The sequence below is a fragment of the Numida meleagris genome, chromosome 4 (assembly GCF_002078875.1).
Source record: "Numida meleagris isolate 19003 breed g44 Domestic line chromosome 4, NumMel1.0, whole genome shotgun sequence".
Taxonomy (NCBI): domain Eukaryota; kingdom Metazoa; phylum Chordata; class Aves; order Galliformes; family Numididae; genus Numida; species Numida meleagris.
The window spans coordinates 45,057,811-45,072,860 of record NC_034412.1 but is presented as its reverse complement, the minus strand read 5'-3'; the positions used below and the strand labels follow the sequence as shown (position 1 = coordinate 45,072,860).

The window sequence follows — 15,050 nt, the reverse complement described above, 5'->3', positions numbered from 1 at the left end:
AATCCTAGAGGTTAGAACTGGGGCGTGCACAGCAGCCACACCACAAGCACCACGTGGATCTGTGACCCAGCTCCGCTCAGCACCAGCTGAATGACCTTCTCTGTCACTGAGTCCAGAACTCCCATCAGTGTCTGCCCTACAATTCAGGGTAACAAACTCTGCAGACTGCGATGTAGGAATGACAGTAACGCACAGCCCAGAACACCGGTGGCTGCAGTGGCCCATTCAACACAGTGGAGACAGTCACTGCCGCCAGCCAGCAGGGCAGGGCCACCTACTGGGCACCCGTAGCTGGTGCCATGGGGTGAGCGCAGGAGGACTGCTCCCGGACAGGCCTGCCCCTCTTCCTGCCCCTGCTCGCCTTGTCAGCCTCTGCAGCAGGACCCTGTGTGTCTGACACAACCTTGCCAAGATGGAAAGTACAAGTAGGTAGAGCTACCGGTGAACAACGTGCTTTCAGAAAGGAGAGGATGAATTTAGAGGGGCTTTTGATTGTTTGGTTTTAGAGCATCCTCCTTTATCTATGGACTTTAAATAAAGTCTGATGTATTCAACCTTCAGGGATATCACCCTACAATATCTTATGTAGCTGAAATAATCTCTGTGTGGAAATCTGATCTGCAGAGAGCAGATCAGAGAGAGACTTCTGGTCCCCTCAACATTGCCTTCCTTGCACAGGAGGCAGCAGCCTCTCTGTAGCATCACACCCCCCACAGCCAGGCATTTGCCATAGACACCCAGACTGAGTGCTTCAGGTGTGCTCCTGTTGCTACTTGACTGTTTCAGCAGTCAGTTCTGTGAGACATTAAACTTTCCTAACTCTCATTACAGTCAATGTCTATGAACACATAGCACAGAACCCAGCTGTATCCCTGCAATTTCTGTAATGCTGTTTTAAGTGCTGGAGATTAAACCATTCCTACTAACCAACTCCAAACATAGACTAGACTAAATTTCCACTAATCTAAAGCAGAATGGGGATGATCAGCTTGCATATCATTTTATGCAGGTGAGTGCATTACATTATTTTTCCCCCATTACACATTTTCAGGCTGAAGACAAGGATTCTAAATCATATTGCAAATACATGTTTTCTTTAAAAGCTTTAGCACTACCCTAACTCTTCTGGGAACCTCATGGCCAGGAACAGATACCCTAATACTTTAACCTCTGCAAAGAGCATTAGGAAGTTGTTGACTTTATAGAGCTCTGTAGCCCACACAGTTAACCAAATATTTTATGTTCAGCATAAGTGGAAAGAAATATCAGGTGCAGTACTTCAGGAGCAGATTAGAAATTTAATCCCACAAAAGCTATCCGTGTACTAGTGTAAGAGAGTGACTCTTTCCTACACTTTCAGTTCCTATGTAAGACATACGCATGTTCATGTTGAGGGTTTGTTCAGCAAACCTCCAGCAGTTCAAAAGCATGCTCATCCCTGAAGGATAGGTGTCTCCAATCGTGTTCTGCAGACACTGCCATCATTTGTGCTAATTCTGAAGATTGAACTGAAGATAGGAAATCAGGTTCCCTAAATATTTTTTGCGGCTTATTTAAATATCGAGTATTTTCATGAATCATTTATTGGTGTCTCTTATCTTTGGATTTCCATCCTATAGATTCAACCCTAGTGAACCTTAGTGTATTCCACAGCAGCAGCACTTAATTTTGAACACTTAAAAGCCATCGCAAAAGCACTAAAAAGAAGCGAAGCAGAGAGGGGATAGTTTCCATTTTGGAAGAGGAAGAGAAGTTAAACTTTTAAACATACAATTAGTTTGTAGCATCATTTCACTTTCATAAAACATCTAACTCAATATTAAGAAGTGTTGATTTATGAGATTACATTATTTCTTTCAACATTACATCTGAAGAGTGCCCCTTAGCAAGTGTTAGGATGCTGCTGGAGCAAAGATGGTTTTACACCACTTGCTGCACAGGGGTTGGCACACAAAGCACAAGACTGGGGTCAGGGCAGCAATGGAGGGTGAGTTCACAGCAAAAGCGTGCCACCTCAGCATCTTTGGAAGAGCCAGGAAGGAGCTGCAGAACCTTCTGTCCTGGAGAAAAGGCACAGCCACTGCAGGCCTTTCTGACCCAGACCTCCCAACTCCAATAGGCATATTCCCAGCTTTTCAGTACTGCATGGGCAGCCCAGCCCTGCAAATCTTCCCTCTTCAAACACTGGATGTAATTAAGCAACTTTAACAAGAGCCTATGACATATGCAAAAGCGTCAGAAAGAGTTTCACTGTTGTAATTTAGTCAAAATCTTGAAATAAGATATCATGTAGGATTAATGGCAGTTGGACAAGATCTAGAAGAGAAAGGAACTGAAAGAGTTAAGCACAGTAAGGTGAAACTGCCTTTCTCTGCTTTAGGAACTTATTCAAAGGGTTGAAATGAGAGAGGGTAGATTTGCCATCATTATACTGGAAGAATAAAGAATGCTTTAAGGCTCTGTACTTCAACCTTTGCAGAAACTTTTCCATCACCATCCCAATTCAGACTTCAAAGTGAGGGCTGACTGAGTTAGAAAATTAGCCTTATTCTTCAGGGAACTATTTTTGATGTACTGTCAATACAGGAGATTACTGTAAGTATGAAAACTCCTGTCACTTGAACAGTGATTTGAATGTGATTTCCTTGAATAATGGAAGTCTAAGAAATTAACTTCTGAGCTGTGAAATATATAGGCTTCTTTATCATTATCCATCTCTTATTATGAGACTCCAGTTTAATAGGCTGTTACATACATGTATTTCAAATATGCTCCTCATTTAACACCTGCAAACATTTATTATAATAAGCTTTCTCTCATTCCTCAAGAACTGTTTCTTATTATCAGTAAACTTTCAAAAAATTATTTGTAGCACTCAGTAGAACCTGCACTGGAAATTGCTATTGCATGGCAACAGGGATTACAAAGATAATATGGACTTGTTAACCGTAAATTAGAAGACTGCACATACCTTGTAACATCAAGCTAGCCTGGGTGTGAAATGAGCCGTGAGAATGTCTGACAAGTGAAGGAACTGAGGGGCACCTGTGGCATTTTTCTCATCTGTCATAATTGAGATCTGGGGGGATGGGAGAGAAGAAGCTGAACAAATTTACTGTAGCAGTTTGAAATATGGTTATTTTTCATCAGATTGTCATGAGTTAAACTGTTTAAGTTTTTTTATTTTTAAAAGTGCAGGGAGCTAGAAGATGCAGAAAGGGAATGCATTTCCTAGCAAGCGACTACTCTCTCTAATGCTGCAGTGTATTTTGCTACAAAAACAAGCTTTTCCTCTTCCACAAATGAAACCTTAATAAGTTTACATTTTAAAGAGTTCATGACATCCTGCCATTAACAAACTAAACCACTGATGTTTGTAAGTATTATTGAAAACTTAACTATCCACCTCTTATTGGTATCTTCTGATATCTTCATCCCTGTCCCTTCCCTCTGTTCCCTCTCACCTTCCATTCTTGACACACAAAAAAAGCGTCAAAGTCTCTGTCTACTCAGGTTCCTTCAGGACGACAGTGAGAAGGGAATCAGTGGGACACACTTCAGTGGCTACAAGACAGAATGATCTCACTGAAGAAGAGATGAGTGCAGGGAGGGAAGGAGCAAGAGCAATTTTCTCCCTTCGCTTTTTCCTGGCCTCCCACCAACTGCTGCTACCCAACAGCATCCTTAGATGACAAACACTGACTGCAAAAGTGAAAAGGATGATGCAGAGAAACCACTAACACATATAACAGATGGTATATTGCAAAATATGGTATCGCTGAGACAGGTGAGACTGCAGAAGTTCTGATTAATTCTGCCTCAGTAGATTCAGATAATGCCTAACTATGTTCCATAGAAACCCAGAGAGAGAACTGCTGAAGACCTCTAATATCATGCCTCTGAGATAGCTGTTTTCATTTCAACAAACTGATGATCACTACATGTCCTGTAAAGTATCACACACTTTCTAAATGTCACTTGCATAGAGGTGAGGTCTACCTCTGTACCATAGATTCAAACTTTTAAACGGAGACCACTCTACCAGAAATTAAAGACATTGAAGAAGCTTAGGTTCTGACTGCAAAAAAGCAACTGTGATGATGATTACAACTAGTATTTCCCAACATAACGACAACTTGTAGAGTAGACATCTGCTTTGAATTCTTCGGTCAGTTACACAGAAGAACCTACTTTTTCTTTAACAGTATCTCTTGCAGCGTACTATGCAAAAGTAGCTATTCTGTAATACACTCATATCTTTGTATTATTTTGTACAAAATCACACATAGACAAAGGTTAGCAACTGCATGAGTTAAAGAAACAAAGAAAATACAGTCAATCATGTTACTGAGCTTAGAAAACATTTGCAAAGCTACATTCACTAATACAAGAATGGCTGTAGGACACCAGGCCAAGCCAAAGGCCTGTCTAGCCCAGTAGAATTTGCCTGACAAGAAGATATTTACTGCATCCAAAGCATCTTACAATAACTTTCACAGTTAAATTTCACCTTGTATCATTTCCCCCCCTTTTAATTATAAACATGCTGCTAGATCATTTTATTTGCTTGTCTCCAGTTCTTATGTTAGGAAGAAAAGTGAACAACCTTTTGTAAGTCATTACCTCCAAACAATTCATTTTTGTACATATATTTTTAACACCCTTACACTGAGGCCTTCCCTGGGCTGAAGAGTCCCAGCTTATTAAATATGTAATCACCTCAAAACAGATAAAGAGTGGCAATCTCTCTTGTGGCAAGCCCACCTGCCCACTGTCAGAGTTCTATACAGCATGCACACTGCCAGCTACCATGCTGTAAGTGGAATTAATATGGGAAAGAAAACCTCTCTTCTTTCCCACCATTACCATTATGGTTGTCACAGTCATTTTTCTGTTGACATTACACTTTAGGACAAGAAAAAAGGGTTGTGCTGAAATCTCTCTTGAGGATGAAAATATTGTATACAGCACCATCTTGTTAGTAGATTGATACATTGGTAACTGCATTTTGCCATTTTGAGAAAACAACTCCTCCAGCCCAATAAATACAATGGAAAATAATAATCCTCTCAACAGCATTCTGCTTGAAATCTAGTATTGTTCACTGTATAATATGATCTAAAAATTGTGGGGTTTTAGGGAGGTGTTGTGGTAGGGTTTTTTTTGTTTGGTTTTGTTTTTAAAGGAAGGGTACGCTCCCAAGTGGATGTACAAATGAATTTCCTGCAGTATTCTGCCAGGTGCACAGATGGCATGAGATTAGGAAAGCGCTCCTGGCACCAAATGCATGATGATTTTTATAAAGTATAGGTTCAACGGTTGGGAGCAATGCATCTGTATTCATGTGAAAACCCTTTATGCTCCATCATGTTCTTATGCTTTCTCTTTACCTTATTATTGCTTCTCTGCAAGACAATGATCACAGAACTTGCTGCTGTTGTACTAGAGAGAAAAATGGGACATCACATCCCTCAAGGAATGAGAGTGAATTTCTCCATCTGATCCACGTCTGATTACCAGAACCACAACTCACATGTACACCACTGAGAGCAGGGCATAGAAGTTTGCTTAACCTGGAGAGTTTCCCCACCAAGAAAGTATAAAGTTACGTTCAGTTTTGACATAAATTGAAAGAACCATTAACAGTTATTTTTATCCATCTTTTCCTTACAAGACAAAGTAAAGCAAACCTAGACCAACAGATGCTTATTTATCTTTTCTTTAAAAGCCTCCCCAACAGGAAAAAAAAAAAACATTACAGAGTTCTTAAGTAACCTATTCTAATGAAGCACTGAAATACAGATCATATCTCCTAGAAGCCATCATTCTTGTTCTCCCCCTTTGTTCTCCTTTCTTAAGCAACAGCATCTAATGGTTAATGGCACTGTCTTGTGTATGTCATTCCTGCTGGCACAGTCCCCAGACAAAAATAGTTTTTGTTGTTGTTGACACCATTATGAAATTTCATCCTGTTTATGATTTGCTACCATTTTTAATTCTGGTATGATGTTCATGCTCCTTGCAGTACCTATCCATGCACACACATTCACTCTTCTAACAACACCAAGAGGATAGGGACTTTTCTTATCTCCCAGCACAGGTGTGGAAGAAGTTGGAGACTGGCAAGCGTTCCTCTTCCTCTACTCCCTGCTAGACATGATGGAGTACATGCAGGTACCCCTCCTTGAACCTATGACAGAGAAGCCTTTGTCTCTCACCTCTGCATGTGGTTTGCTTTCAGAGATGTTTGATTGCTGAGCTCCCTGCTGGACTTCTTTACATCTCCACAAATGCAAAACAGAAGCAGCCTTTACCAGATTTCTGCGATGAGTCAAAAATCAAACCACTACCAAACTGTGAAAAGCTGGAAGTGGGATGGCTTGAGAAAAGGAAAGGGAAAGGATATAGAAAGAGAGCATCTTGTTAGGGATCTGAAGTACAGTTCTTATACTGTGTCCATGGGAGGCGTAGCGACTATCAGAAAATAATGTGAGTCAGTGAGCAGCTTTGGCATTTTCTCCCCCTTAATTACAGAAAAGTAGCATCTCTTGGATAATTTTTGAGGCCTCAGAAGACAGCTACCACACTGAACATTTACCTTTCTTATCTTCAGAGCACGTTCCACAAAATGTAACAAATAAACCTGGCTTCTCAGACTGGTACAGCAAAGCACAGTTCAGTCTTCAAATCTGGGGGAACCCAAATTGCAAAGTCTGTGACTTCCATGAGTCTGAGGAGATCAGCTGCAACTGAAGTAGGAGGAAACAGCTTCCACTAGCAAAGGGCTATACTACCTCACTGAACTTCCAACACAACAGCATCTTCTGACCCACTGCTAAGTGTGGAGTTACATTATTTGAGCTAGACCAGTTGGCCAGGGAAAAGTTTAGGAACACATGGAAGAAAAAAAGCCACAAAAATCCTGTCTCCTTTATCTTCTATGTGATTTAGCATTTGGATCAGAGAACAGCAGGAGTGAAAATACACTACTGGAGCCTAGTAAGCAACCTAAACAACCAATAACGGATAAAAAGACCTTGGAGTGTGATGGAAAACACTCAAGTTTCAGTAGAAGGATCTACAGTGTCAAGCATTGCAGAACTGTCTGGGACTGCCACAATCCCCAATGCCAGCTGGAACACAAATTAAGGGCAAAAATAAATGATTCTTGCAAATGAAACATGAGCTACAGATGTATAATTTGGGAGTTTCCAACAGCTCAGAGAAGAAACAGCAGCAGACAGAAAGCTGAAAGCTGCCTGAGAGCTGCCTGCTAGCATTTGAGCAGCAAAGGCAAGAAAGATTTACAGTTAGCTGGGGAAACTGGGACAAGAAGCTTTCTTTGAGACTGTGTCTCACAGAAATGCTGCAAACTAAAGAATAGGAATATGTTTGAAATGCAATATACATTGGTTGGTCCAAAAGTAATACCTCCTCTTTATTTCCATGGAAACTACAACAGCTACTAAGAGCACAATAACACTATTTGATAGACCAAATTCTCAGCTGCAAAACATTACTTTTTAGCGTAGTCACCACCATCAGCTGTGCATTTTTGTCAGCAAAGAACAAGAGCCTGCATGCCACATTCGGAGCAGTCTGCACCAGTGGAGGTGACCTACTGTCACCGCTGCTGAAACGCACCACCCACTGCCTCACTGTGCTCACACCCACTGTTTGGTCTCCAGAAACGCTCAGCAAGCGTCAAGGAACATCAATAGGTGCTGTTTTTTCCACATGGAGGAATTAAAAGACACCCCTTTGCTTCACACGTACTTCCATGTCAGACACCATTTTGTCAGAGAGCCCCTCTGCTGCCACCAGTCACATGGCAACAACATGGAACGGAATATTGGTGGGAAGGTTCAGCCTCTACTGCCGTACCACCAACACCTGCCTCTGACGTTGTGGGCCAACAGAAAATCGGAGGCATTGCTTCCGGAGCAGCCCTTATGTGTCCGTGTGTGTGTGTATACACACAGATCTGATATATAGATATATATAACTAATAAAGACAATGGTAGGGCGCTGAAGGAAAAGGGAAAATACTCCAGATCATAAAGCAAAGAAACTCCATTGTTAGGATTTGATACGAGAAGCTGTCAAGGAGGAGGGTTGTCGTAGATATAAAATTGCCTTTTGAATCCTAAATACATATTTGAACCATCTATGACTATCTTGCTTTGCTTTGCTTTTAAATTGTGGTGGGAATCAGTCTTTTAGGAGAGGCTCAAAGAGCTCCAACTGAAAACATACTAATGGTCCCAAACAATACAAAAAAATCCTCTATTGCCCAGACTCACACAGATCATGCTAAATTCACGAAAGCAAGCACAGATCACATCAATATCGTGTGGCGTGTACCTAAGCACTGCTCAGCCCATATATAATTTCTGTCAGTGTCTGGTAATAAAAGCTGGAGAACTGTAGAATAACAGGATGACAGTCAGAGGCTTCCTGAGCCTGGGGGTGGTGTCTTCACATTCAGAGCCCTACACTGGCTGTTCTTTCACCATGTTGCCCAACCACTGACCAAAATTTTGCTCAGCTACAAAAAAAAAAAAAAAAATCCACACACCTGATCTTGGGCTAAGGCTACAGAAAACTCTTGCCAGTGAAGCAATATTAGCTTTGTTCCTTTACCTCCTTTATTAAAATCAGAACCAAAGTAAGCTATTTTCTTTGTACAGTCTATTCCCCTTTGGTGGAGTACAACATAATAGACTACAAGATACAATAGAAGGGTTTTCCAGTTCAGGTGCCTTAGCTAGCTATTTCTATACTTTAAAAAAATATCCAGATGTCAGAAATATCTTTTCAGTAATGCCCACACAAATTAAACATTTAAGTATAAACATAAATCAATAATGTATTCCTTTTGGTATTTCATTAAAAATACAAAATAAAAAAATGATGCCAAGCTGTTTCAAGCCTCATTTTTTTGTGAATCGAAGCTTATGCTTTACTTTCAAAATTTGAACATTGTTCCCAGAAGCCTCGTCTCATCCATCCTTAAAGTATAATACTTACAGAGCAAACTATTTCTTGGGGTTTTGGGAAAATTGAACAGCGCTGTACTTCCTCCCTCAGTTTTTGTTTTGTTTTTTTTTTACTTGCAAACTAAACATTAATCCCCTCCAGGCACAAACCAGACTTACTGGCTCTATGGAAGTGACGAGCCTCAAAGGTAGCATAAAGTTATTGTACAACACCACTGAATCAAGCAGTCCAACCTCAATAAAGTATTAACAAGTAGGGCTTACATGAGTGGCCACAAGAAGACCTGAACTCAAATTTTGATGTCCACACAAACTGTATTGCTAACAAATGATCACAATTCACAGTTTCACAATATAGTCTGGATTCACTGTGGCTCTCTAGTCCAAGCAAAGCAGTACCCAAAGCAACAAGTAACACGTGGAACAAGGAAGAGGACCATGGTCTGGAAGTCAGTTTCTACTCTTTTCCTAAACTGTGATTATGGACTTACTTTTAAGAACCAATTTACATACATTTTCTGTAAGTACTTTGTTTTCCCTCACCTGTAAAATAGTATTGAGAGCAGAAAAAGCTGTTGGCTCTTACTGGCCATCTCAGATGGACAAATAGATATTTGTCTAAAAAGCAATCTATTTTTGCGTATTTACAAGGCAAAAGAAAAAAAAAGGCTATATTGGATGAACATTTTAGTGCACAGCACATTTAGGAATAAGTCTAGCAGCGTTAGTATTCTGATGAGGAAAGTGGTCCTAAGGGTTGATGCATCTTATGACTGTAGGAGAATTGATAGCAGAAGAGCATTCTTTGATGTTTTATTTAAAAGCTTTGCTCAATAATTCAATAAAGAGATCCATTATAAATCAGGAAAGAGTACAAACGTGCCACGAGTACAACCCAGTAATGAATAAAAAACAAACACAAGGATAGCAAGTATTTGTAATCTAGGAAGCAGACAATTCACTATTTAACTCCACCAAATTAAGTTACCTGGGGTGTAAATCAGCATGGAGTCTTGGATTTAATAGCGACCCCATTATAACCTTCCATCCTGCAAGGGTGAGCAGATGAAAATTACATAGCAGCTCCAGTGTTTTTACAAACAGACATGCACTGCTCTAGCTTTTTGATCACCTATTGATGCCAGATTTTTCTCAGAATTCCAGGTGAGGCAAACATAAAAAGAAAAAAAGTAAGATTGATGGTATGTGTTTTGTTTCTTAGATCTTTCCCTGTCATTCCTGAACAAGTACTGTCAGATCAGTTAGATACTCCAATGCCTTTTATTCACTCAAAACTCTGTTTGTGCACAAATCCAGAAGAACTTCATCCCAAGAACAGGATTTACCTTTTCTGCAGAGAAAGATGCATTGCTCAGTATTCCAAAGTGTTAGAAAGAATACGTGGAACAGGAGTAGATTTTCACAATTTGTGATGGACACGGCTTAATGGACACCTCATTTCCCCTTCAAGCCGCCTTTATTTAATCTCAGATACAAAAGGCTGGAAATACTAATTTCTTATCCTTCCATGACTACAGCTCATCCTATCATTCTGTATTTCCTAACGAGAAGTACAAATTATTTTAGATAACCTCACAAGGCATCTGCTGGCAGCAAGGAAGCCAAACCAAATTAGGAAACATTTCCACAAAGAGTCTTCCATCAAACACAGCAAATATGGAAATTTCCAACAACTCAGCATGTTGCTACGTCGCCATTTGCCCATAAATTCCAATAATACATAGCTTTGGGATCCCATTAGCATCCTAGAGAGTGAATAACAAGTGGGCTATAAATCTCAGATCCTATAATCACAGTCAAGAATACCTATCTCCCATCTTTGAATTCAAAAATATATATTTTTAATTGCATTAGCCAGTTTTTAATGTTATTTTCTCCAAAATAAGCAATTCTAAACTGAGTGATACCTTTTATCAACTTCAGCTGTAACTCAGTCATTTATCACCACTTCCCTAAATAAAACATCCAGGTAGAAGATATTAAAAAAAAACAAAACCAAAAAAACCTAGCTTCAGGAGCTGTTACTACAGCAGCAATGATACAACCAGAGGTAGAAAGCCAAGTACCTTGTGTTTCATTCCTTCCCAGAAAGTAATACTTCTACCTCCTGCTATTCCCACCCCACCCTACAATATCTATTATTATTACCAATGGCCCTAATAGTACCCTCAGAATACACCACAATTCGCCCAAGATGTTCCTTGGCAGGAATTGATTCAAAAATAATAGATTGCCACATTTCAGTAAGGCACTCAAAGTCAATATCAAACCAAGCCAGAACTTAGCAGGACATAACAGTGGTAACATTTGCAAGGAAACAAGATCTTGCTTTAATCAATCTCCTGCTGCTTTATATTCCTAATCTGAAGGCAAATGCCACTAGGCTGATATGCCTTCAGGTGAAGAATAGCATCCTTAATTTTATTATTTTAACAGGATTGTGAAAAAATCAATTTAAGAAAATCCACGATCTCTAAGAGATTACTTAGGAGCAAAATCTGAGAATTATATGAGCCTTCCTTATGCTCTGATCTCAGGCATGACTGGAAAGCCAGAAGAAATGGGAAACATAAGCCTGAAGAACTAAATGGAAGTGAAGCAGAACTAAACCTACTCCCCTAAGCCTCTAATTCTATTTCTCTTCCTCAAACTGTAGTTGAGCTCCTCCTTTGTGGTATTCAAATGTAAAAACTCTCCGATTCTAACAAGTCTTCAACCTGAGGCATGGGCTTGCATATGGCAAGTATAGCAAATTCTAATTTCCCTTGCTATATTATTTACATTTTTAAAAGTCAGACCTGACAGTCATAAGATTACATTAGGAGCTCAGTAACAAAAAGGTGTATGTTGAATAGGGTTGTAGTGGCACTTTTAAACTTACTTTATCTGTACAATACAGGGTTGTTGTTTCTTTGTCCTTAAACTGCTATTGTATCCAAATACTCAATTTCTAGAAGGCTAGAATAATTTACTGTAACATAAACTAGCCCTGACTTGCCATGAGTTACCTCTATTTAAATAAGGCTTTGTTCTTTTAAATAGATCGCATAAGAAGTTATTCACATACACAATGTTTTCTGCTATGTATACTAATATCATTTAATATGAATACAATTTTTAAACAAGCCAAATGTAAAAGTTTATTTCTACTTGATCACAGTTTTGCATAAAGTGATGAACAACAGTTTCAGACGCTTTTCCCGTGGACATGTTTCCTCTCCACTTAAACATGAGACATTCAGGGTGATATTTCCAGACTATTTATGTGTATTCATAAACCAAATTGATTGGTTACATACCTCAGAGAAAGTTGCACAAACTACTGATAAACGTTATACTTAACTCTCTTCTGTTACAACTTATCTTGTGGTATGACCTGATCCGACTGTGTTTTCAAAGATTAAGTTTTCAATTAAATGCAGCTTGAGCTCCTCACCCTCCAAGAGACTTACCGCTAAACATCCTTATTACACAGCTTACAAACATTTTAACTCTGGTGCAATAATGTACTACAAGTTGATTGTTATTGCTTTAACATAAGAAATGGCATATGGTTCCTGTCAGACTATTCTCTTTATTTCATTCTTACAGCTGTTGTGGAAGCAAATAGAAATTTTAGGTAGACCTCTCAAAACCTTAATTGGTTTCCGTATGCATAGCTATTTATGCTAAAAGCTTTCATTTAAACAAATACCTTAGTGCAGTTAGCACAACACAAAAGCAATTGAGAGTCATTCGCCATTTGTTTTTCCTTCCATTATACAGCTACTCAGTGATCCTCGACACAAATGGAGCATTGCTGGGAGATACACTGTGACAGTGAGTAAGATGCTAGTGTCTGGTCCTGGAGGACTTTCAGTCCCCCTCTCCCACCCCACCCCCCCAAAAAAGATTAAATCTTCAGTAATAGTTACCCTGCAGGCCTGATGAAATAGCTGAATTTATTATTGCAAAAGTTCACTGAGATTCCAACCATCACACAATAAAACTAGATGCTGTACTGAGTAACAGCAGTTGCCTCAACTTACTTTCTCTACTCCTAAGTTGGGTCCCTATCCTGTCCAGGAGCACAGCCAATGACCAGATGGGCAGCCTGGGGCTAGTTAAAAAAAGCATTTATTCTCCTCGGCTTTATGACAGCTTTTAAAACAAACAGCTCTTTAAAACTGCTTTCAGTTTTGGAACATTAGAAATGGCCTTAGTGAAAACTGATCCGTGAGCTAGGAACTGAAGACTGCCAGCAGTGAGAAACAAGTTGTCAATGAAATTTACTACCTCCTCCTCTGATGGAAGCTGACGTGTCTCTTCAGCCTATAGCAAATACATGATAACATGTTCTAGTGCAACATCTGGAAAGAATCTAGCATTGTCCCTTTCCCTATCTGCAAATAAAGGAGGAAGCCTGGTTGTATAAGTAGATTAAATTCATGGCTGAAGTACCAGCTTCTGGTGTCCAGGAATTGAATCCAAATCTAAGGTTTCAGTTTTCTACCATCAAAGACATCAATGCATGATTGAATTTGTAGAAAGTCTAATTCAGTCACTCTGGCAAACACAAATCACTTCTTGACTGTGCACGAGTTGTAGCCTCCTGATCCATTGCTAGACCTGTACAGTACACATGCCTCCCAAATCTGAGCTGTACATACACAATAGGCTCAGCCAAAATTGTTGCTACGCAGTTTGTGTATCTTGCTTATCTACCATAAAGCCTACTTGCTATTGCTTCTAGCAGCACTTTGAGGGAGCATCTGGAAACACAAGGGGGGACTCAATGTTTAGTATGTAATCGAGTTTTTAGGACAGCAAAGTCTTTTGAATTTCAACAGTTCCAGCAAAGATTCTGAGTGTGCCTGATATTTGCACATGTCTATCAAGCAAATAATCCTTATGAACACACAGTGTGTGCCTAGACAGTAATATTAATAACCAGGAAGAGTAAGTGTGCATCGTATTTCTATTAGTAATGTATTATCTTGCTGTAAATATTAACTTTGCTGCAGTTTAGAGCTCTAAATGCAAATAAATGGAAAGCTTATGGGAGCATAAAGAGACCATGCTCTTAATGATCTTAATACTACCTTTCAGCACACCAATGGGAATTACGGAGAGATGCATTGTGAGGTATTATTTCTAGTGCCATTAGAGCCTTAGGATACACAGATAAAAGCATAAGATGGCATAAGTATGTGTAAGGAGGATTTTAGTGACTTTTTTAGTAACTTCTTAATCACAGAAATGCTTCCAATGCAGTTGTTTCCAGCACGTAATTCAAACTGAAAGTTAGTGTTTAACAGCAATAGTGCAATGAAAGAGTTTTAGTAGGATTTCTTGTTAGAATATCTGTTTTGCTAATTAGCAGAAGCTAATGTTTTAACGTTACACACTGCCACTGTAGAAGATAAGTAACACTGTTTCTTCCTTCAGCCTATTTTGTGATAGAAACAAAATACACTTTCTAATATGTACCACTTAAAAGTGATCAGGATGACAAAAATTAAAACATTTATGAGTTACTAGGGGGAAGAGCAGCTAAGAACATTTTTATGTTGAGACAAGATATGTATCATAACAACAGAAAGACTATTCTGGTTTTGCCAAAGAGACCATCACTGAAGACAAGCTTGGGATAGATCTTCTCTAGATCAATTAAACACTTTCCTTTAAGCAGAAAAACTTCTAATTGGAAACAGGAAATCTAGTAAAGCTCTGCAGGATCACGTACAAGTTCAAAACAGTAGTCCCTGAAATAACCTCAGCAGATTTCCTGAATTTAGATGTGTCCTGTTCAAGAGCTCTGCAGTAAGATTCAACTCTTATCACCACACCGATATAATTTGAGCCTGCAAGACACGTTCCGTGTCATTATCAGAAAACGCCACTGATACAGAAAAAGCCACTGATACTAAAAGGCCTCTGGTAAACCATAGATTTCCTCCCAATTCCAGTAGAGATACAACTAATTGGATTACGAAAAAATATTGCATCACTTGGGCCTCTTTTTGAGGAGCAAAGCCAGCTGGAACCATG

At 39.4% G+C, this 15,050-nt stretch overlaps 1 long non-coding RNA gene across 1 annotated transcript in view; it reads right to left on the bottom strand.

The window, feature by feature from the left end:
• LOC110398413 overlaps nt 1,736-15,050 on the bottom strand; it is a 38,672-nt gene continuing 25,357 nt past the window's right edge. The window contains exon 3 of the long non-coding RNA XR_002438370.1: nt 1,736-3,079. This is a non-coding gene — a long non-coding RNA (uncharacterized LOC110398413). The remainder of the gene's footprint in view (nt 3,080-15,050) is intronic.